Here is a 25,717-nt window from a genome sequence, read left to right as displayed (position 1 = left end):
TCAGTAAGAAATGATAGCTACATTTTCATTCCACTATAAGGCTGTGGAGATGTGGAAGCATGCAACCAAGATTTGGTGTCCATATGCTGTTATAAGTGTAAAGTCTGTCCTATGATGTTATAAAAAAAAGGCAACTTAATAATGGAAATGGGATGATCGGCGAGCAGGATTAAGTTCAGCTATTATCACGGTCACTTTTTTCTAATGACCTTTTTAGTCTCTTAACCAAGTAGAAATAAGCTGGATGCCAGTCCCTGCAGACTTAGCCCTGTCTCCAAGCCAACTAAGGCATTATTTTAATCTGTATGGCAACCCCCCCCCTCCACTGTCTCCTAAAATGAGAGAGAATGAAGGAGGGGTGTACTATCTCAGGCTACCCGATGCAGAGATGTGAGGGCAAGACATCCTGTTTAGCCTTACAGTATGAGCAGCTGACTACGTAGAGGCATCAGATTTTAATGTGTTTCTTGATACTGAAATGTAGCCAATCCAGTAATCTCCAACGCTAATCATAATCCTATCCTAATCCAGAGCTAGGTCGAGGAATAATAGCAGCTGAAAAGGTAGTGACGAAAATTGTAATGTACCAATCATCTACTACAACTACAGCATACTTTAAGGACAAATACACATTTGTTTGAAACAAAGCTAATGTAAAAACTTCTATTTCCTGAATGATTTGTTATCTGCAGCTCACAGCTTTCTGTAACATCTGTAGTAGTATTTACAAGGAGCAGTTAAGTGTTTAGTTTTGGTCTTGGGCACAGAGCCACATTGTGCAGAGGTTTCTTTTGGGCTTGACTTCCATTGGAGCATATGCCAAAGTGCATCCTGTCTCTAAATGCAGGCAGGAACGAACGATTAAGCAAAAACAGTAATGCCACACTCCAGTCCTAGGTGTGGTCTGTGGAAGAATTGTATTACAGTGGAAAAATGGCTAATCTGTCTGTGCATTACCTGTACATGTACAAAGGCACAAATGTAAATCAGTGCATGATGAATACATGTTTGCATGTTCCGTTTTCATTCCATTATGAAGCCATTAACATATCCCATAGTTTCTGTTCTCTCTCTCTCTCTTTGTCTGAATCCCCAGAAACATATGGTTAATAATACGTTCCTAGTACCCAGAAAATGTGTTATCTAATACACCCCAACTACCTCAGCCAACTGGCAATTAACAGCGCACTTCTTTAGCAGTCTAGTATCCCTTCCAGTTGCACACATTCACTTGCTGTAAAGATAAAATTATTATTATATTTTTAAATAAAATTAGTATTGGGAAGTAAACACTCACTGTATTTATGTATGATTTATTTGGCATCCCCCTAGGTATAATTTCCCTTCCAGTTCTAAAGAGAACCTAGCCTTCACCCATTAGTTGTGACAGCCAAACCGGTGGACTCTCTCTCTCTCCACCACTCATTGCAATAGTCCATTCAATGAGTACAACCCTATCTGCCTCTCTGTGAAAAAGGTACTTTCTACGGGACACTTAGTAGTTAATCCCAGCAAGTTACTGCACATGCTCGTCCTTTCTTTTCTGCGTTTTCAGTTTTGAGTGACCCCCTCACATCTTCATGAGATGATATTCTAATCCAATATCATGTCTCCCCATCCATTTTGATTTCAAATGAGAAGAATCCAAGCTCCTCTAGCCTTTGGTCATATGTCATCCCCTTCATTCCACAGGTCATTATGGTGGATTTCCTCTGAACTCCTTTGAGCAGCCTAATGCCCATTTCTTTATATGGCCCCAGAGCTGTACACAGTACACAAGGTGTGAGCAATGTCCTCTACAGTAAAAGTATTACCTCATTGCTTCTGGAATGTACCCGCTGAGGATAACCCCCCAGCATTCTATTTACTGCTGTAATTGCCCTCTCTCTCTGCTCCTATTAGTCCAGTCCTGAAGTAATCAACACCCAAGATCCTTTTTTTCTGCTCTGTTGCCATCAATTCCACCTTTACTAGCTGATATTTCTAATCAAAGGTTGTTTACTCTGTATTTGTTTACAGTGAACCTCAAATGCCACCTTTCTGTCCTTTGTTGGCCTTCCAAATCTTTTGTTCTCCCATCCTCCACTACTGCAGCTATCTTTGTATCACCAGCAATGTTGCTGGTCCTGTTCTGTACCCCTCAGATATGTCTGAGACAAACTTGCAGAAGAATATCCAGTCCAGGCTCCCGTGATACTCCACTATCTCTCCTGTCAAGTCCTCTTGTAAACTGTCATAAAACTGAACCTGTTTGAATGCTGTCTCCTTTTGTCAATGAACCCATGGTAGTTTCCTTCCTGCAGACTGTTGTCTAGAAATGCTATTGGCTTCCTTTCAAGATTTTCTCAAAGACCTTCTGTGCCACTTTTGCTAAGTTAATAAGCTTGTAGTTGCCTGGACTTTTCTGCTCTTTCACCTTGAACAAAGAAAGATATTATGACAACTGTTCTTCAGTTTTCTTGCAAAGTTCCACATTCAGAAATGTTTATGTCTCTGTACTAGTGCTTGCAGTGAAGTATTGCAGAGATTATATAAGAGCATGTTTCTCCATGGCCCTACAGTTTTGTTTTTTTTTTTTTTGCTCTTTACATAGCCCTTGTCTGGAAACTTGCTGTCAGTAAATGTGCTGCATTAACATGACACCACTCAATAATGGTCTCTTTGGCTGTAAAAATAACAATGGTTGTTCTGACTTTGGGAATAGCAGAATGGTGAAAACTGCCACAAATACAAGAGATTCAGGCCAGCAACCTAATGTAGAAGGAAGAAGTTACTTCAGTTTGCAAAGATGACAGTGGTTAAAAACTATTTATGGGGGGACCTCCTCACAGCCACAGGAACAAGTTGGAGTGGGACCACAGGGATAAACACTCTGAAGTTAGGGCCATACCTGAATCTCTTCTAACTCCAGTATTCATATACTACTCATGGAAGCCTCATGTGGTGACCTAATGCCAGTATGTACTACACCTGGAACACTTATGTGGTGAGCTCACACACAGCTATCAATGGCTTGATCAATGACTTGATCCCCTGCCAGAGATATTAGGATCTGGGGAGGTGAGTCCTCACCTCCCATCATGGGGGGGGGGGGGTGTACTCCATGAGTTTTGCTGTGCCTTAGTTGTGAAGGATTGGCTGGAGCTCATGAGTAACAAGCCTGATCCCAAAGACTGATTTATGGAGATACAAGGTCATGGCAAAAGGGTGTTTAGAATCAGGAAATGTTCTTCTCTGTTTCCCCCCAGGCTTCCAGGACCAGAAGGTTCCAGTAGGGGAGTGTCCATTTATTCTTCCTGTACCAAGTCTTGTGTCTCAAATCTTGGGAATCAAGCAAATGTTTGATTTCTGGTAGGAGGTACAGTTGTGGGACTTTAACCTGCAGCATTTACCAAGTCCAGTGCAGATCTCTGTTCCCTGAGCAGCCCTTCACTAAAGCATTACTCAGCACTGGTTCAGAGACTCTCAGATCATGGCACCAGCCTATTACGATGCCACCCTACACATAATGGGTGATCATGATACTCTCTCACCCTGTGGCCCTTGCTAAGATTCATGCAATCCTGAGGAGACTATCTCACAGATATGTTAGTATAATTAATCCAATTCCTCCCCCTTCCCACATCACCACTGCATGGCATCTCCTTTGAGATTCCTCATGTTTATGAAGAACAGCTTAGACTATCCTTGGGTCCTTACACCTGAAGAAGAGACCAGAGGAACTTTAGGTCATCATATCATTAGAAATACCACTAAAGCAGATCAGCCTGGAGGCACATTGACTCTGCTCCCTCACTCCCACAAAAGACCAGTGGCCTTTAAAGACCAACCCCTGATTGGGCCTATTAGCTTGCTAAGCATAGCAATGCTGATTCCTGAGTGACATCTTTAGCCCAACATGAATCCTAAAGGCCACAATATTTCTCCATCTTGCCACCTGTTAAGGGGTCTAGAACTTTCAGTAAGTGTAGCAAATGTTTCTTCATCTGCCATGTTGAGATTAGGGTTTTCAACACGTCACCTCACCTGTCCTAGATTCAGATCTACCCTGTAAGGAAAGCACTGGATAATCTGATATCAATAAGAAATGTTGAGAAGGTTGTCTACTAAAGTGGAATTACATATGCCCCACTGCAATTTTGACTGTGTTAATTCTATGATTAGGGCTATAGCATCTGTCGATGCAGGATGGTGTGGATAATGTTTTCTACTCTTATTTACTCATGAACAAACTCTTAGATGTAAGTTTTGTGGGGGGAAGTATGTTTTGGCCAGCCAGCATAATACCTTATTGATGACCTCCTGAGGAGGAATTAAGCCCTTTGCTCCATGGTTTCAACCTGAGCAGCTCCAAAAGAGGAAAATGCCGCAAAGGTTTTCCTTGAGCTAAATTGAATAAATGAGTGAATGCTCTATACCAGAGCTGCAGCTTACTCTTGAAGCTCTGGATTCATAGGTCATTCCTGGTCAAGATTGTCTGGACATTAGCATTTCAGGCATCAACCTGTTTGACTCTTGAGAGAATGTGACCCTTCTACTGATTACAGAAGAGCAAGTGGAAGGTGCTGGTGGATATGTTCTCTCTCTCTTGGCTCTAGCAGTTTCTGCATGGATTCTAACCTTTCCTACTGATTAATTGTTAAATCATAATAATGACCTCCATGGTGGTAAAGAAGGGCATCATTTTAGGTTATAAAGTTTTAACAATAAAGAAACACATGTTCTATCTAGTGATGTCCTCTGTTAGTGTGGGGTGGTATCTGCGACACCCCAGGGCTTGGCTCTTGATATGTACCCTTTCATTTCAGTGTACTTGTTGGCGGGGATCTCAAAGATGATTGAAGCTGCTAGAAAGCCTGGATTAGGTATGAAGGCTCTTAGTATTGGATATAAAATATATGTCTATGCTGTATCAGTTAATCTATGAGAGACCCTGCATGATCAGTCGAAAATGTCCTCTCTCTTTCATCCTGTGGATGAGTGGTCTTCTGATAGCTGCTGCTTTTGGAATTATCTGTAAGTTAGTCGTGCATACATTTTATATCTTTAATTTAATAATCTATAACCAAAACTGTGTTTTTATTTTTTAAGTAGTTTTCCTGCATCCATAGCTTTAAACCCCATGTAATCTTGAACAGGAGGTCCTAGCCCCCTACCACCCACTGCAAAGGAAAGCAGTTATTGTGCTTAGCATTCTTTAAAAACTAATAGCTTTACAGTAGTGCACAGCTCCTCTGCAATAAACTGCTCAGTAAAACATTTTTTCATATCTATGGCTTTAAAGGATCATGTGATCTTAAAGAGGACATCCCTGCCCTACTACTTACTGCAAAAGAAAGCAATTATTGTGCTTACCATTCTTTTAAATATAATAAATTTAGGTAAGACAGAGAGCAGATTGCTTGTTTGGCACAAGCATAATAGGACATTTACTCGTGTATGAATTTTACCTCAGGCTGACCAGCTGACCTCACCCACAAATATTTGAAACTAAGAGTTTTCTTTAGAAAATGAGCATAATTTTAAACATTCCAAACCACTCATATAATTACTTGCTCATTAGGGATATTGCTTACTACTCAAACTAATAGGCTAGAAAAAATTGCTTTCTGAACCGAAGTCTCATTGAATTATAGCCCTGCTATGTTCAGTCGCACTTGTGTAGCTTCATTTTGCCATCCACCCTACCCCCATTCCCTCCCACCCACAAATGATTATTTTTATGTCTACTTAGCCACTGTCACTTCCTGTACTTCAAGAGCACTTCCTGCCATATCACATCCCAAAGGCAACATTGCATCACTGCATCTAACACCCTTCCCTTCACTCCCTAATTAACATCTAACTTAATATTTAAATCCCAATAACATATCATTGCACTTTCTACTATACCTTCAGACTAACATACAATAATGTTGTCTAACAACAGGACTTACACAGCCTTAGCTCAGTTACCCACTGTTGTACTACCCTTTGGTTTACAGATAGCATCCCTAGCATCCCAAGCACAAGGTCCAAAGGTGCATATTGAACCTTCGTAGATATATATATATATATATATATATATATATATATATATATATATATATATGGGATCCGTACAGATGCTCAACTGCATCTTTCACCGAATCCCAATTTGTTGAGCATACTTGCGTGAAAGTGCTGTTCACCAAAGCAGCACTTTCGTGTAAGTATGCTTGTTGTTCCAGTCGTGCTACAGTGCGGTAATGGAAAATTCCCTTTTCCCCACTGTAGTGCAACCTTGGAGTGAAAATATTAAAGTGGGGGTTTTAACGAAAGCGCTTTTTCAATGAAGGCACTTTTGGTAATGGATTCGGGCTTTTGATCTTTCGATCAAAAGTCCTATATATATATATATATATATATATATATATATATATATATATATATATATATATATATCCTGCACCACTTCACTATACATTTTCCAAAGCTATAACTTACTAGTGGGAAATACTACATCATACAAAACTGCCTTCTGCAAAATTATCTTACCTCAACAAACTCATAAAACTGTACACTACCCTCTTATCAAAAGACTACATAATGGAGACATACAACTAAACCCTGGCACACCCTTAAATACTTTTCCTTCCCAAATCACAGCCTTCTAAATACTGAAAACCATCTTAACACATTAAATAACCCAAACAACTAACAAGGCCCCCTCAAGCCACACTTTTAACCCAAATAACAATTGTAAATACCTGGAAATAGCCTCTCTCTACATTGGCAGTATTAACAACAAATGTTTAAAGCTTGAAGCCTGCCTTAACTCTGAAACTCCACACATAATGGCTTTAACAGACACTTGGACAAAAGATAAGTACTGCCCATTGCAGTACATCATTTCAAATTATTCAATATATCTAGACAACAGAATAGGCAAAACATAAGGTGGAGGAGTTGCTGTGTTAGTAAACAAAAATACATCAGCTATGGTTAAAACAATAAATTATTCTTCAGAAACAAACATTCAAAATGTAAGTGGATACTAATGCAAATTATATGAAGAGGTCATACCAATATCTATACCAATATAACTTACTGTACTCCCACCACCCTCTTCAGTAACTATGCTACAAAATCTGTTACAAGACACTTTCAATAAAGCCATACCCTGTAATACATAACAATTATACTAGGAGATTTTAATATTATCATCACAACTTCACCAACTCACCCACTTAGCAAAATTGCCAATGTATCATTAATTTAGAACAACTAGTCAATCAACACACAAGACTAAACCAATTTACAGGCAGTTATGTCACACTTAACCTTACAATTACCACTAGCAAGGTAAAATGGAAGGAAGTTATTATCCTTCCAAATACTCAAGTAATACTTCCCAATCCTCTCTACCTGGTCCTTCAAATCCATAAAGAAGCCGTCTTGAATCATGCAGACCTATCTCAGCAACCAAGCAAACAGCATCTTCTAAAATGCTCAGCTACACCTCAAAATACCTAACAAAGCCCTATCACAATTCTTTGAAGTTCTAAGTCATGTACAAGATTTGATGTTCCCAACTATAAAAAAAAGAGGTTAAGAGGTCAAATATGTCCCCAGGAGCTCAGACTGGAAAATGTAGAAGGAATAACCCAGTAACAGAGAACTTAAAGAAAAATATAGGACTCTACAGAAAAAAAAGAATTGCCACTAACATAGCAAAGGCAGCTTCCCTTAGGAACAAACAGTCCTTACTAATAACTAACCCAAATCATGTTGGAAAGAACTAAAAATATTAGCGGGCAATATTACCAACTCCAAGCAATCTGGCCTTATTTTAACAGATTTCCAAAAATTCTCTAATGAATATAGAAACTTTCCAACAGATATTATTCAAAGCCAGATGAAGAAATGCCAATGCAACACAAGACTCCCAGCTCCACTCTTTCCAGCTATACACTTAAGCAGCTTTCAGCCCAGTTTTAAACTTCAGACATCTTACTCATAAATAGGTCAAAAACCTTTGTAACCTTGATGACAAAACAGGCTTTAAGCTATCAAAAATTCTCTCCTCATGCCTAAGAATGTCAGTATCCCACATAGCCAAGCCAGTCACACTTTTTCTTGCAGTCTCACTGATATCCTGTACTTTTCCCATAGCATTTCAACTTATATATTTCATAATTCTACCTAAAAATGCAACCTTAAAGAAGGCAGTTATTACAAGCTGATAGCCAACCTGTGTCTTATGACTAAAGTATTTGTAAAGCTAATATACAAGCAACTGTGAGAACATATAAATACACAAGTACTTCACTGTGGCAAGCAGCATGGATTTAGAAACTAGTACAGTGGAACCACTTATTGATATGACAAGAACTTTCAAAACAGCTAATCATAACTCACTTCTCTGTAAATTCAGTAAATTTAACTTTGGCTTGAGTACTTTAACTTGGTTTAAAAGCATGTTCAAAACCAAACTTTTCAGAGAAGGAAATATTTTATCTACATAAGGTTCTGTATAGGGGAACCACAAGGATCTGTACTAGGGCAGCTATTGTTTTCCCTATGCATTGATGCTATAAACTCCTCCAAATGGGCCATTGCCCCCCCCCCCAACAAGATTACAGATAAAACTAACTACACATTGAGAAAGAGAGTCAAGAGGAAGGGCTAAATGTTATACAACAAACATTCAAACCTTGCACAGGACAAAGAGCATCATTTAGTAAGCTAGGGCCAGCCAGCTGAAATTAGGCAACTAAACTTTCTGGACTTATTCAAAAACACCAGCTTAATGCTACCAACTGCTCTTGCTTTAGCGATGAGGGCTAACTTTGCACTTTATTTCTTAAACTCCTTTAAATGATTGTATATTACTGACTATAACTTGTAAATGTTTTCTCATGTGTAAATTGCCATTTCCACACTCATGTTCTAATTGCATTAGTTTTACATTTGCTTTCTTATGACATGTACTTAACCTATGTATAGCTGTATCACTATGCCCAAGTAATGGATGAAAAGGGTCTGCTGACCAGTCCACCTACCTGGTTGGCAAACTGAAATAAATAAAGAAAGAAATTTGTGGAAAAGTATTGACTGGTTACATAGGGTGAATTAGTTAGTGGGTTCTGATAATGTGTGCAGTTACATAAAGGGCATATTATATTTTGTTATGCATTGGTTCATGAGCACGAAAATCGCTGAATGTGGGATTTTGCAGAAAAAGATGCCTAATTCTGACTAGTGGAAGAGGAGAAATCCCTAACCATGGATACATCATAGAGGGCCATTTCATAAATCAACTAATATAGCAAGACTGTATCTGTTGTCTGTATCAGATCGGTGAACGATACAGAACCAGCTGAAGAGTAGTACCATAGTAATCAATAGTTTCAAGGAGCTGCTGTGGACAGATTAATAACTTTAATGGAATATCACAGTACTTTAGGTTATATGCACCTTTCAGTTTCATCTTACTGTCTATATTGTCACTGACTGGAACTCAGGTATCCTGTACAGTAGCTCATCCATGCAGGTGGCCTTAAGAACATAGAGAATGAGTTCAGACCTGCAAAAGGTAAGTAATGGGTCTGGATGAGGCTGCAAATGATCCTAGGTTAACCTTAGAGGCATTATAAAAGTGACATACAAAGTCACTACATATGTGAACTTCACACATTAGTACAACACTGCAATTAGCAAAGAGAGCAGATTTCTAATAAAATATATCTAGATCAGTTGGAAAATATTATCATTGCTAATATTCAGAGTTGTTATGAATCACTGTAACCCTAATAGTATGCCCATCACTTGTTAACTGTTTGCCCGTATTTCCTGTTTATTTTTGGACTCCCCTCAGTCTTAATGCATTGTTTATCTCTTCCCACTTTATCTTTGTAGAATTTTTTTCACATTTTTCCTAACTGGAATAGAGTACATTTTAGTGCAAAAATACTGGCATTATGAACATTGCTGAAAGTATAAAACTTATTATGATTGTTTGGCTAAAAAGGCATGCACACATATCATATGTGACTCTGGTATGGGTAAAATTGGCAGATGTATATTAAGATCCCTGACTACCTACAGAGATAATCTTTATGACATGGTAATTGTTATGACTGTATGCCAAACATTGCATAGAAATGGCAATAAATGCTGGATGGAACTTGTTGGCCAGAAAGATGCAGAAACTTGTACCCCAACATAGTAGCAAGTGAACACTTTCAATCTGCAGACTGAAACAGATCTATCTAAAAGTATATTCCATTTTTTCTTAGAATTAAATACTTTTTTTCTACATTCTATTTTATAAAAATTCTATGTCAGTCTAATACTCAGAATCAAATATTCAGGTATCAGTATTTTAGGGAGACTAACCACCAGCAAAAACAACCAGCATGCATCTTTATATACAGTATGTGCAGGCATTTCTGGGCAGTGAGGGGAGAAAAGAAGCAAAGTAAAAACAAATGTGAATGTAATGTGAGGCAGGAGCCATTGGGTGCTAGAAAGTAAGTAATAAGCAGTAAACAAAGCTGAGGAAGATAAATACAGCTGAATACATGGGTCTGTAGTACAAAGATACCTGTTATATCTAATATATACCAACATAGAACGGTAATGCTATAATGGAATGTGTAGTCAAAAATAGGATTATAACCTCTTGCTGTGAAATAGGGCAGAAGAAAAACTAAAAAGTCTTTTATGCATTTTATGTTAAGAAAGATTAAAAACTCTAAAAGTTGTCAAGGAGAGAGGCTCAAATTGGAATCTTTGTCAGGTAGGTAGAGTTGATATTTCTTCTTAGTACTGAGGTAAAGAAAGATGGACTACTTGTGAAAAATGGAGGCATGACTAAGGTGTTTTGTGACCCAGGTAAGTTTACATATATTTTGGGAATTTTAATTATTCTGCTGACTGTAGTGGCACTGGTAATGCCATTTATTATCAGACCTTAATCTGTCATTGTGATGATAGCTGTATTATCTGTCAGTTAGATGGCATTTGACATTGTGTACATAATAGTGTAGGGAGTCTAAGTTTGTGTTAGCCAATTTGGTTACATCAACAACATATTTTATGTGAAACAAACAATGGTTATAAACTGTAATACAGCACTTCATACCTCTCCCCTCTTAGCACAAGAAATCTGGACAAAGCATAAATCAACAGGGGACAAAGATAAAAAAATAGGGACATATTTTAAATATTGCTCTTATAAACTTAGAAAGTTGACAGAACAACAGGTTTTGTGTCAGCATGTATTTTCTGAAGGATACAAAATCTTAAACTCAAATGTTTGCCATTATTTAGTGACTTCAGTCCTCAGTAATTTACTAGAAAATCATAAATTTTACGAGGAAAAGATCAAAAATATGAGGCAAAAATTTGGACATTCTGCCAAAATGTGTACAGTTGAGAGGTATGCAGCACTTAAAGAAACTAATTTGTTCTTACTGTAGAAACTTCTTGTCATGGATTGCTAATTTAACAGTGTAGGTTCTTTGATATCATGAGCAAGGAAAGTTAGGGTGTTAGGGAGGGGAAAACACCAAAAGATAGGGGAAGGCTGCACACAGTGGTATCTGCCAGTGTCCCAAACTGAATAAGGCAAACGGGGGGGGGGGGGGGGGGGTTGAAATCCTGGTGTCTGGCTAGACAGTAGGGTGAGTATGAGAAGTGTGTGTTGGTAACCAGTAAAATCTCCCAACACTGCAGAGGAAGCATATGTGAATAAAGTGGGGTGCATGTATTATATTCAGTTTACCAGACTGGATATGAGATGACCCACAAAGGGTGACAAGTTGATAGTTGATGGCTGAAATAGGAATATCATTGACAAAGGACTTGCACATACAAAGGATCAGGTGAAGTGAGTTTTCATATTCCATGAATAACAGACGTTAATGGCTTCATTGAGGGTAGTCACTTAAGGTCTTGAGTAAAAATACAAGGTAAAGAATGAAGCCCAGTGTATTTTAAAGTGCTAATAAAATAACTAGTGTATATAGTAGAGGGCATTTTTGTGAGAGGTTCAAAGTTCTGAGGGAACTTCAGTTTGGACCTGAAGAGCATGGACATTGTTTTGTTTTATTGGCATTAAGTAGGGCATACTTTAGGCGGTCATGTAAACACTGGAAATTGGTGGGGAAAACAATAATATAAATAGTGATGCATTCTGCACCATATAACCATCCAATGTTATCCACGATAATGCAAATTCTTGGAACCAGCTCAGATGTACAACAATGAAGAATTGATTATAGCTCAGGTGACCTGAATTCAACTAGGCATGTGATGGAGCAGGCTGGAGAGGGTGGGAGTTAGTGATTGCTGCAGGGCTGCCCATCATGAGGAGAGGTAGGCAGATATCACTCACCACTTAGGTGACACCTAGCGAAAGTACAAAATGTTTTGCCCGGGGGGGCATGAGTGTATGAGCACGTTACCATACTGCATACATATATAAGCTGTGTGAGAATACAAAACTGCACTCCTTGTGGCAGGCAGCATGTAGTGGAACTCAAGGAGCTCCTGCTAGGGATGGGGGGACTGCTACATTAGGGGATGTATAGGCCACTCCACAGGACTAGCATGCTGGCCCCCACTCTACTTCTTGACTGTTGCTGTTGGGAAAAAATAGTCCAATTGTGCTACCTGGGCAGGAATGAATGTGCTGTGGGTTTCTCACCGAACCTCAAAATGCTCGGCTCTTGGTCCAGGGAATGAATGAGCCAATTGGATGGAGGTAGAGAATAAAAGGTTGGTCCTATACAGGGAAAAATGCAAAATCTTCTTATAGAAGCAATTAAATAATAAGTTGTTCTACAACATGACTCTTCTCATTGGTAGAAGGTAATTTACCTGTAGGAGTTTGGCAGCGTAATACATCGTTTAGGAGAAACAACAGAAAGAATGGGGGTATTGAAAGGAATGGAACAGGGATAACAAGAGATCAAGGGGCAGGCAGAAATAAGCAAACAGCCAGTCATTACAAAACCTTCTAACAAACTGCAGGCCATATAAAAAAGCAAGCAAATGATTTTCCAGTAAATGTGCCAAATAGTAAAAGATGAATTAAAGCAAGATCAACACATGACACAGGACACATGATCCAGCGAATTAGAAGTTAATGAAAACAGATACTTGGGGAAAGTCTTTACCTCTGAATTGTAGAGATACTGCTTGCCTGACAGTTGGGCTAACAAACTATGGAACTTCAAGCAAATATTTACTTTCTTTAGAAAATTCAGGTCTATTACCTGCCTGCATACTAGCTTGTTCAGATGCATTTTGTAGTAAGACAGGGTTAAAGAATCCCACACAGCATTGTGTTTGGCGGCACTTTGTAGTAAGGTTATTGCTTTGGAAAGTCAGCACTGTTTCTGTTCTGTACATACAGATATATGTCAGTTATAGATGTCTGACAGTTGAATATGTGTAGCAACTGCAAAAAAAACAAACAAAAAAAAACAAAATAAAAACCTAGAGTGGCACAAGAAACACACAAAATAAGCATATAAAACCTCTCAAAGGTCTGAACAAAAATAATGGTAACTTAAAACTGGACACAAAAGATGATTTTATTTCCAGATACATACCTACTCTATGTTTCATACTGTATATTATTTTTGAGATTCCTTTATCAGCACACCGTATTTATGTTAATACACAGCATTACAACTGTAATATGTATTGTATCCTCTTCAGTACATAGTAGTACTGTAAGTGGTGTATGCTGTGACCCTCTTAATGCAATGGGTTAGATGCAGTCAGTATAAACTGCCCTACACCATTACATAATCATCAAGCTATCATGTTTCATTGACTGCAGTGCATACTGACACAGGACGGTATACATTATTCATTAGCATTGGCCAGTACATATTATACATGGTATTGCACACTAACAAATCACGTGTGTGTGTGTGTGTGTGTGTGTGTGTGTGTGTGTGTGTGTGTGTGTGTGTGTGTGTTATAAAATATTGTACATTACCTAAAAATGAACACAGGTATAGTATATAGTGTCCTGATAAGAGAATAACTATTAGCATATACAATCTGTTGTATGGCAGAATGACATATCTCCCCAACTACCTGTCTCCATAGGGGTTCCCCAAGGATCCATCCTTGGACCCCTACTCTTCTCTGTTTACACCAATAATCTAGCCTTTGCCACCAAACATGGCACACTCATACAATACGCAGATGACTCAACCATCTTCTGCTCAGCCCAGTCCCTACCCAAACTGCAAAAAGTCACACAGGAAGCCTTTTCCTCTGTTGAAACTTGATTATCCGATGCCCAATTAATACTCAACCCAAACAAAACTAAACTACTCATCTTCCAACCTGCCAAACATACTCAAAACAACTCTCACTTTAACATCACAGCAAATGACAACACCACTATATACCCAACTGAACACACCAAATTGCTAGGAGTGGAAATAGACAATAAACTAAAATTTGACATTCACATATCCATAACCATATGACCATAAAAAAGTCCACAAAAAACTAGGACTGTTATACAGAAATAAGCAACTTCTCACCAAAGCAGCAAAGATTTCAATAGCAAAGTCCCACCTTATCTCCACCCTACTTTATGCCTCTCCAATATATACCAACCTAAGGCAATGCGATCTAAACAAGCTAGAGACCTGCTACAACAAAATCACCAAATTCACCACAGGGGCATCCTACTGTAGTCACCACTGTCTCTCACTTGCTGAACTGGGCTGGCTTGAACTCCCTCACCTCCTTTAGTGATATCAACTCTCACTCGCCCACAAACTAGTAAACCATCCACTAAATGTCCCATCCCTCCAGAATCTAGTCCAACCCTATCGAACCACCAGACCACTAAGATCCAGCAACAAAAATCACTTGCAGATCACTAAAGCCAATAACTCTGCTGTTGAAGCACTATTCTCTTGCACCATAGCCAAATTATGGAATTCCCTCCCACCCACAATTACCTCCGTACCATCATGCACCCACTTCAAAACTTTACTAAAAGTGCACCTATAAACATGCTGGCTATGCCCTTGCAACTCCCACTCTAATATCACCCACTCCATCCAACCACTACCTTTCTTTCCACTCCACTAGCTAACTTGATTATAGCAAGCTCAGATGCTCATAAGCCTAGTGCTTATTATACAGCAGGAACTTCTCATTGTTACATTTGTTAATGCCTGTTATGTACTTCACAGATAAAGATTCTAGTTGTCTACTGATGTACTATGTTCTTCATCTGTAAATATGTTGTAAGTAATGGCTATGTTAAATTGTTAATCCCTATGTAATCCAATGTAACTACTGTCTGTTTATTTTAACTGTGGAGCTTTTCTCCCCGGGCCTCCGCTGAAAATGGACCTACGTCCAGTCGGACACTCCCAGTCAACAAATGTAAATAAATAAATAAAATAAATATGATTTCTGTAATACTCTGCAATGCAAGAAGACCGATAAAGATATACAGTATGTGATGTTACGTCGCCATATAATATTGCATAAAGTTTGATACTGTCCATGCATAGGTTCATAGGTTAGTACTAAGCTAACTGCCCTTGCGAGCCATTTTAAGCCTAGCCAATTATCCCTTGTGAGACTCAAACCCTGCACTTTGTGTTTGTAAGGCAAACACCTTAACCATTAGGCCACCCTCCCAACGCGCTATAAGCAATGTTACATGCATATTGATGCACAGCATTAACTGTGATACATTTGCTGCTCATGTTAGCACACAATGCTTATTATCGCTTTCATAGTCCACATTAGCTGTTCATTGCTTTTATATTGATATGTTTGATTGTTACAGCAGCAACATAATAACCGGTATGGAATATTTTTCTTAAAAAAGCAGCAGTGCATTCCACAGAATTGTGGTAAATGATTATCTAGTTAATTAACCAAAATTTATTTTATGTGATACAGAATACTGGATAAGGAACCATCCTCTTAAAAGTACTTTTCTACTGAGAATTTATATAAAAATCTTAGGTTCACTCAAGGGGTTTCAACTTAACCTTGCCTCTTGAGAGAAAATACTTCTTATTTTGCATGCTTTCCTGTTTATTCTTGTGTATAGTATGTGGTTTTCTATATCCCCTTTGTATTTTTAATACTTCTTAGAGCATTTGCATTCTCAATAGGGCAGAAGGTTGCTATTAATCTAGTTGGATAGTAGCACTAAAAAGTTATATAATTGTCGGCAGTTGATATCACAGCTATGCAAGACCATTTTAAACCATGAAATATTTCTAATTTGCATACAGATCTAAATAAAATTCTTCACTACTTTTTTTCTGTTTTGCTGGCATTGTAATAAATTATAGTAAAATCAAGATATTTAAAAAAATAATTTTAATACTACTTTAATTTTCCTGTTGTCCTCTTTATATCCCCCAAGAAATAATATGACTCAATAAACTTTGCTCAATTCAGCTTTTTTTTTAGAAAACAATAAAAAATAAACTATTTACCTTAAACAACAGAAACTTCAGGTAGTAATTCTATGCTCTGAAAAAAAAGTTCAAAAACTTGTACTGCTGAAAAATTTTAAAAGCAACTTTTTAAAGTGTGCGTTTTCTTTTAAACTCTTTTTTTATTTTATAACAGATAAAATGTGACTGAGTCACATTTTATCTTTTTATCCCAGATTATGCATGAAAAAGAACTTTAGTTTGTAGCTTCTTTTGTAGGCAGCCGTTTTCAGAAATGAATTACAAAAGGCCATTGCATATCATAGAATGGTGTATCTCGGCTTAAATCAGTTGTAACACTGCAGAACAAACCATTGTTCTGTTGGCATTGCTGATCCTTGGAAGTTGCATTCTTAACAAAACAAAACATGAAGTCAGGAAAAAAAATGATAAAAAGACTGAGAAGGTCCTGACCCTATATCACTTTCCCAGGCTTTGCTATGGTGGAGGGTTAAGATTATGGACACATGCAAGGGTCCGCAGGTCAAGGTTTTCCTGCAGAGCGGGACAGCCCTGGCAGCTGCTTCTTATATTCCTATCAGACAGATGACGAAGGATTGTTGAATAAAAAGTGGGAGGAATGGGGGAAGGGGAAGAGAAAGGGAAAAGGTTTCTGGCAGAACACTTGACTCTGACCTTTACCCCTTGGCCTGAGACAGAGGCCCTGAAAAAATGGAGGATGAATTAAGTAAACAAAGCTGGACACTGCTTTCACTTTGAGATGATTGATTAGTGTGGTGAATAGAGGGCCGGATATGGCAGTGTGTGTCTATAAGATTTGACTGTCATAGTTATTCACAGCTGTTGTGTCTGCATTCTTCCTTCACCCAGACCTCGGCAGGGTCTTTGTAGCCCATTACCCTTCTGTCAGCATTCACTTGTGCAGAAACAAAAATAAACTATATTAGAAAGATTTCTTAATGCAGCAGAAATTATGGCTGGTCCCTTCCCCCTAACTCACAGCAAGAGGATAAGCTCTGGTCCTACACAGTGAGAGGGGAGTACAAAACACTTGACAGCATTTGTTAGTAATAGCTAATCAAAGTCGGTCTCAGCAGTGATATCCTGTTCTACCCTTCACAGACTTGCAGTATGGAAGCCTGGGGCTAAAAATCAATAAAATCTATTTGGCTGTTATAAATAACACAGAAACCTGCAGCATAACAGAATAATACAGTTCAAACTCACAATAAAAAGTGGGGGAAAAATCAGAGAATGTCCAGTTCAGCAACAATGAAAATAAGAAATAAGTGCTTTTCTTATAGTAAAATGTATCTTTATTGGTAGTATTTACTTTAAATGGATACAATTGTCCTGCCAGAATATTAAGTTTTAAATTCAAAGAAGTTTTAATTTTTTAGCTTGTAGAAGTGAACTGGGATCCCACTTTAGACCTGTATACTAATTTTCTCCCATGAATTCCTTGAAAAATTGCCATACTGCCTAAGAGTCTGCATGGATCTTCTGAGAAAACAAATACAAATGTGAGGCGCTTTGTTAGCCCAGAAGGTGATACTTTTTTCTGTCTTTATTGCTTATATTTTAATGCAAGTGAAGAAGATGACTGGATACAATTTACCTAAAATGACTGATAAATAAGAGGCAGCAACACTAAGGATGATTTTTTGGGGGAGGGGTAAGTCTGACTATGAGGCTCCAGCAAAGACACTCCTGATGTGCCCCATAGTGTTACTAAGGTCACTATTGACCGGCATCTTCTATAATATTATTCCTTATTGATTTCTGTGTATTTCTCAGTTCCTTAATTTTCCTCTCTTCATTCCACCTGCCTTGCACATCCAAATTCCCTTTTTTGCTCTGTCATACATTTTTTTTTTCATTTCAAATAGATGAGTATTACAGCTTGCTTTTACATACTGTTAGATTCATATTATGTGTCTGCATTTCCTGAGTAGGCAATACCGTACTTTTAAATGTTTCTGTAGTATTTCATTATTCAAAACACATTTGTAAAACACACTGCCCTAAGACATTTAACTACAGCCATACCTCTCAAATTCTTAGCACAAGAAATATGAACAAAACCTAAAATAATGGTGGAACAAAGGCCTAAAAATAAGGAAAGATATTTTAAATATTGCTCTTATAAATATCGAAAGGTATTAGAATAACAGGAATTGTGTTAACATGCAAGTTTTCTGCAGGATATGAAGTCTGAAACCTTAGTGATTTGCCAGAAAAACAGAGATTTTATGAGGAACAGGCAGTAAATATGAGACAAAAATCTGGACATTTTATGAATATCTGGAGAGTTGAAAAGCATGTCTGCAGTTCATAAACTGATTTGTCATATTATTACTTGCTTTTTCTAAATGTTTTCTAACCTAATGGAATGCGATAAGTCAATGAAGTACTTTCATAGATGATCTAATTAACAAAGAATGTAAGCATGTTAAAAAGCAATTAGTAGTAAGCATCCTATAATAATATATGACATAAAATTACGTGTACAGTAAAAGGTGTTAGACACACAAGAAAGAATAATTGTCTGAACAAAGATAGAGACATTCACACAGTCATAAACTAAGCACATGCATATTATTTATTTATTTATATTTGTTGACCGGGAGTGTATATACATTATTTATATGTGTGTATGTATGTGTGTACATGCACGTGTATGTGTGTTGTGCGTCTCAACCTCTTAACACAAGCCAAAACTAATGGGGGGCAGGGAAAAGGCCCAAAAGTAGGGACATTTTAAATATTACTCTTATAAAGTTAGAAAGTTCATAGGTTCATAGGTTAGTTATTAGAATAATAGGTCTTGTCTTATCATGCATTGTCTGAAGAATATTAAGTCTAAAACTCAAACGACAGGCATTATTTAGTGATGTAAATTCTCACTAATTTGACAGAAGAAATATACTTTTTATGAGGAGCAAATGAAAAATATGAAGCAAAAATCTGGACAATTAAGAGGTGTGTGTGTGTTTGGTTGTACCCACATGCATATATGTTAAGAGACGCACACAATAACATTTTTTGATAATCACCTATGATGCAGCAGTCCTATGTTCCTTTAAACCATTTGCAGAAATGATAGAATGGTCTCAAAAGTATTTTAAAGTCATCATTAACACCTAGAGTGATAACTCCAGATACTCCATAGTGACAAGGTTTAGAACAAATGGTGTTCTAAAAGTCATTGCTTGATGGCTCATTTCCCAGAAGACAAAAATTAATAAGTTGATAATGTCATTCTGTAGCCTGTTAGTTTGATTTCCCTTGGAATATTATGTCCATTTCTGGAAATGTCATAAAATGTATTGACTCCTTGAAAGAGTTTGGAAGTGGGCCGTGATATGATACTCCTGAAAGCAGAAAGAACAAGGCTGACATGATGGATACTTAAGTGTGGCCATAGTATGAAAGTATAGAAACAACCTTGATCTCATCTTTTCCACAGGAGACTAAGGCAAAAAAAATCCTGTCTATATTCCTCAGTGTAGCTTGCTGTTTCATTAATAGTGGATCTTGTTTGGCTAAGTTATGAGGCCTTGCAATATTACTGGCTGAAATGGTTCCAGCTAGTGGATCATATATTATCAAGATGAGGTAAGACATATGAACAAGAAACCAAGAATGGTGGCCTGCCCTGCTGAAGGTAAATAGGTGTAACTTTATTATTTATTTATTTTTTGTCCCTCAACCTTGACATAAGTCATTCCTTTTCTGGGCTAGGTGCCAGCCCATTCCCTCCTCTGTCAGGTTGACAGCCCTTGGCCCATTCGTTCCCTAAGCAGGGTGAGAGCCCAAGGGCCCATTCATTCCTCAGTTAAAGTGAGAGCCCTATGGCCCATTCACTTCCCAGTTAGGATAAGAGACATACGGCCCATTCACTCCCCAGTTAGGGTAAGAGACCTATTTATGCCTGCCTAACTCCCTCTTCATGGTAGCTAGGCCACTGCCTTGGAGCTCTCATATACATACCTCCACATATCCCCTGGCATGCCATACTGGTTATATGTGGCACAAACCACACTGACCCAACAGGTAATACCAGCAATCTTTCAACACTGCTGTTGGTGACAGTAGTGCAGCAGATGCCTTCCAAACCCCAAGATGTGTGAATTGAAATTGATTACTCATTCCTACCTTCTCTGCGTCACCTCTTCCAGAACCCAACGATGCGTTAATCCTGGGTTATCATCATGTTAGTGTGTCATCTCTCTATGCCAGAGGTCTGAAGTTGAAGTATAACTTTAGATTATGTAACCATACGATAAGTCAGAAATCCACGGATTTATTCTAATATAATATAATATAATATAATATAATATAATATAATATAATATAATATAAAATAATATAATATATGTACGTGATCCAAGTCTTTGCAATTCATTTGACATACTTTGTTGATATCATAAGACTATATGCATTACACTGCCAGCCATTAGGTACCATAGTGATATCACTAAAAGGAAGGCATTAATAAATGCAGAACTGCACTTATAGAATGTTTAGGAATTTATGGGAGTTGGTTGCCTTGCTTGCAGGTTAGAACAATCAAAGTATGTTTACTTTAAACTCTTCCACTACAGCTGTTACTGACAGTAGGAATGAATTTTATGCACAGTATGAGGAGTTTATTTCTCTGTAGATTCGCCAGCAAACCACACAGGAAGTCAGCAAGATGTTGCATGTTGTCTGCTGTAGAGCAAAAGAAACTGCTGGTCTTCTTTCACCTCTGCAGTCACGTCTTGAATTCAGTTCAAGATGTCTGCTGCTAGCTTATTAGATGGGACTCCTGCGTATGTCCTACCACCTTTTGTGTTGTGTTTTGGATATACATTCACTCAGTGATTATCTTTGCTAAGATGTCTACTGCTAGCTTATTAGATGGGACTCCTGCGTATGCCTTACCACCTCTTGTGTTGTGTTTTGGATATACATTCATGCAGTGATTATCTTTGCTAAGATGTCTACTGCTAGCTTATTAGATGGGACTCCTGCGTATGTCCTACCACCTCTTGTGTTGTGTTTTGGATATACTTTCATGCACTGATTATCTTTGCTATTCATCATGACGGTAGGACATGGGGTAGTTGAAATGATTCTTCGAGGGTGGACTAACAATGGCCATCAGTAACCAAAATTTCTAGTACTCTTAGATACTTAGCTTTGCTATAACCATGATTTACCTACATGGCACAATCTGCTTATTATTTTATTCTTCTGTGTCTTTCTTTACAATTCCCTGATGTTAGGCAAATACATACTCATTTGCAGGGAGCCAGAGAGGTGCAATACATTAGATTATGGTATAAATTACTACCTTCATAGGGAATTCTGTAGCATTAGTTAGCACTTTATAAAGCTCGTTTATGCATCCTTTCACAGCAGATGTACTGGTATATTACATTTAAAAAAATTAATCATCTTCCAGCCATACCTCTCAACTGTCCACATTTCTGCAGAATGTCCAGATTTCTGTTTCATATTTTTGGTCTGTTCCTCATAAAATTTGTAGATTTCTAGAAAAGCACTGAGGATTGAAGTCACTAAATAATGATAGATATTTGATTTTCAGACTTCTTAACCTCGAGAAAAAGCATGCTAACACAAATCCTGTACTTCTAGCAACTTTCTAAGTTTATAAGTGAAATTTTTAAAATCTGTCCGTATTTTGACCTTTGTATCCCCCATTATTTTAGGCTTTGTCCAGATTTCTTGTACTAACAGATTGAGAGGTAGCTTCCAGCATAAACTTAAACCATCCAGAAAGTGAGCCCTTTTACAATTGTTTTCACATACATCCTGAAGTGTGGCACAGGCAATGACAGGTGAACAGTGCTTTTAGCAGCTGTTTAGAATGTCAGGGTTTATTCACAGCCACATCCATGTGTAGCTGTAAACAGTTTTTGTTTGTAATAATGTTAGTGGTCAAGAAAAGTGTGTAAAAGTCACTCTCCTACTATTATGCAACATGATTTTTGTTCTTTTACTTTCACCTTGACATCTAGAGAGACAGATAAAAAGGAACATTGATCTTCTATTTAAAAAATAAAATCACATCTCTTAGGCTGGACTCAGGTGTCAATGTTTATGCTATAAACCTCATCCAAGTATGGGCTAGAACCTATGACCTTTTTGGCTCAGCGACTGTAGAGTCATTAGTGGCTATGCTAATACATAGATAGTGGCATTGGTTCTGAATTATTAGCATGATGCACGTTAATGATACTGGGTGGCTGGCGCAGTGGTGCAGCTGTTAGCGTTGTCACCTCACAGCAAGAGGTTTGCCAGTTCGAATCTCGGTTGGGGTGCCTTCTTTCGGGAGTCTACATGTCCTACCTGTGTTCACATGGGTTTCCTCTGGGTGCTCCGTTTCCTGCTACATTCCAAAGACATGCTTCTGGAGCATTTCTTCCTGGGCATCAACTGAAAATGGGCTCTGTCCCAGTCAGACTTTCCCAGTAAACAAATGATAGATAAATAAATAAATAAATTAGCTGGTGTCCAGGAATGGCAGTACAGTATAAAAGACAGACATGGACGGAGATGTTCACTGGAAGGACCTTGATGAGGGAATGTTTAATGGATGCAGCTCAGATGAAACCAGCAATGACTGGGAGAAGCAAGCATGGGAGGTACTGATTAGCAGCACAGTGGAAAAATCACATGTGTGTGCTGGGAGAAATTTGGATGAAGGGAATGCCAGTTTGGTTTAACTTGGGTGAGAAATAGTGATGTAGGATGGCTCATATGATGGGGATACTGGCTGCCTGGGAATGGTACACATAAAGGAATACTGACTGGGAACATTAGACATAAGGGGAACTTTGCCTGGGACCAGCTTAGATAAACAGGTCGCTGGCTGAGAGAAGCTTAGATGTGGGGAATTTGGTGAACCTTGGTTGGTGTGTGTTGGCTGACAGCAATATGCATGAGCAGGATGTTGCCTGGGAAAAGCACACATGAGGAAATGCTGCCATGGAAACAACAGACATGAAAAACATTGGCTGAAAACTTCTTGAATGATTGAATGCATAAGATATGCAGAAAAGGTCAACTCTCTCATGACCTAGTGTCCAGATACCCCTTTCAGATATTCTGAGTGACCATGAAGGGGCTTATATAAGAATTAGAGATGTCGCAGAGAGGGGTGCCTCTACATTAAAATAGTTTACACACTCCAATTCAATATTGCATTTGAACATCAGCACATTTTCAAATTACTGAAACATATACCTTCATGAAGACATTAACAAGATAACTATTTCTTGCTGTTTGATGTTACTTGTTCAAAAGATTTGCTGTGCTTTTTTATAACATCATGTTACAAGCCAGATGCTACAAAATAAAGAATGGATATAGTGAGTAATTATGCTACTGAAAATTGTTACACGATTAGCTCAGTTGCTGCAGTCCTTATATAAAATAGTATCTGTAGTCTTTAAGCCTAGCTGATTGATTACTCACCTTGCATATAATGTCCAGCCCTGGAATGGAAATGTATCTGATGCTCTGAAATGCCCTCTTTAAATTACATCAAATGCTGGCTTTCCACTCTCCTGTTTCTTAACCCTTTTTGCTGTTAAGGCAGTTTGCTAATTATTTTAAAGAGATAAATGATATGAAATCATGGCCTTGTTTACTCCAATAAGTTGTGCTCCTTGTTATCTATGTGACTCTGGCCTTTTTGTGCCCCGCATTAATCTGTATAGTACTGGCAGCAAGAATAACGAACATGAGGCCTGGCTTGCTCAGCAGATGAAAGATGAACTGCTGCTCTCTGCAACAACTACCAACAATTTCATAGGGACAGACCTAGTATTCAAAGTGAAGTAAGAGGTGTAATCTTTGTAAGATATGGTGTTCTACATTGCTGTGCCAACCCTGATGATCATAGATCTGGCTTACTTGCTGTGGAATTTTAAATGAGTGGGCATATCAAACTCTGCCTGGGTGAGACATATGTCCTTCTTTAATGACTTACCAAACTGTCGCTCGCTCTGTTTTTCTTGCGATCATTTCTGTCACATTGGGGATGTCCTTGCTCAGTAATGAACTGAATAGCTCTCCTGCTAGACTTAACCACATAAGTCTGCCATTTACTGTATTATAATAATTGGGCCAACAGATATACAAATACAGTTCTACTGCATAGCACTTTCAGTGACTGTTGTGTTATGTTAATGACCTGCTCCAGAAAGACATTTATGTTGGTGGTGCTTTGCAGCCGTTCAGAACAGGATAATGAACTAAAAAAAAATCATAAAACATAAATCTCACATGCAATAAACACAAAACCAAACCAAAATAATACTGAAAATAATATAAGAAAACTCATATATGTACAAATATACAGTATATTTCCTTCATCTTTGGGGGACTGCACCACCCCACCAATCTAATATTATCACACGCTGGGTGTACAGGTAGAAAGTATTACTTTTTCTGAAAACTTGTGTAATGTGAGGTTGAGAATGTACAAATTCCAGGGCTATTGGAAGTACATAGAACCTTGTCTTCCTGAAAAACATTTTAAATAAACTAGCAATGTAATGCTATATTGGGAATATTTAAATTAATATTATCTTACCTTTATATTACCATATTTAGGCATAATTGCACAAACTCTTCACACCTCATACAAAACGCACACAGATTTGGTATGTTAGTTTATCTTCAATTCGCCTGCCAAAAAGAACAGTTATACTGCATAATTATTACTAATTTAATTAATAAGACATTCAAAATTCTGGCAAAAAATGTATGTTCAGTTTCTTGCTTTTAATATGTTTCATTTGATCTTTTGTGCATCTCTATTTAATAGTTGAGATTACAGTTAGAATCTTCTGTTCTTAAGTATCACCTGCAGCAAGTTCTGTCTTTCACAGTCCTGATAGTTCTCTTGTTGTTTGATGTTCTGAGTTAAGTTCTGCCCTTTCTCATTTTGTTAGTCTGCTTACTGGCATTCAAGATATCTTTTATCTAACTGCAAGAAAGACAGGTAGGTGGAGTTATTTCAAAATAGAAGAAGGAGAATATGAAATCTTAAGACTGATGCCCAGACAGTACAGATACATGACTAATAAAAGTTGGTCATTTACTTCTACTGAAATGTTACAGAACAGTAACATAAAAATACCAAGGTAAATTACTTTAAAGATTAAGCAGGCATGTTTCCTTAATTGTAAAATGTGTTAATATAGCAGTAAGTGCATTTTCAGCCAGACATCTACACTAAACCTCTGTAAATATAATCTGACTGG

General features: G+C 37.9%; 1 protein-coding gene across 1 annotated transcript in view; it reads left to right on the top strand.

The window, feature by feature from the left end:
• Positions 1-25,717, top strand: part of LOC122808215 (immunoglobulin superfamily DCC subclass member 3-like) — a 197,670-nt gene that overhangs the window by 46,710 nt on the left and 125,243 nt on the right. The window lies entirely within an intron of this gene.

The sequence above is a fragment of the Protopterus annectens genome, chromosome 8.part0 (genome assembly GCF_019279795.1).
Source record: "Protopterus annectens isolate FY-2018-M chromosome 8.part0, PAN1.0, whole genome shotgun sequence".
Classification (NCBI taxonomy): Eukaryota; Metazoa; Chordata; order Ceratodontiformes; family Protopteridae; genus Protopterus; species Protopterus annectens.
This window is presented reverse-complemented; position numbering and strand designations above follow the sequence as displayed.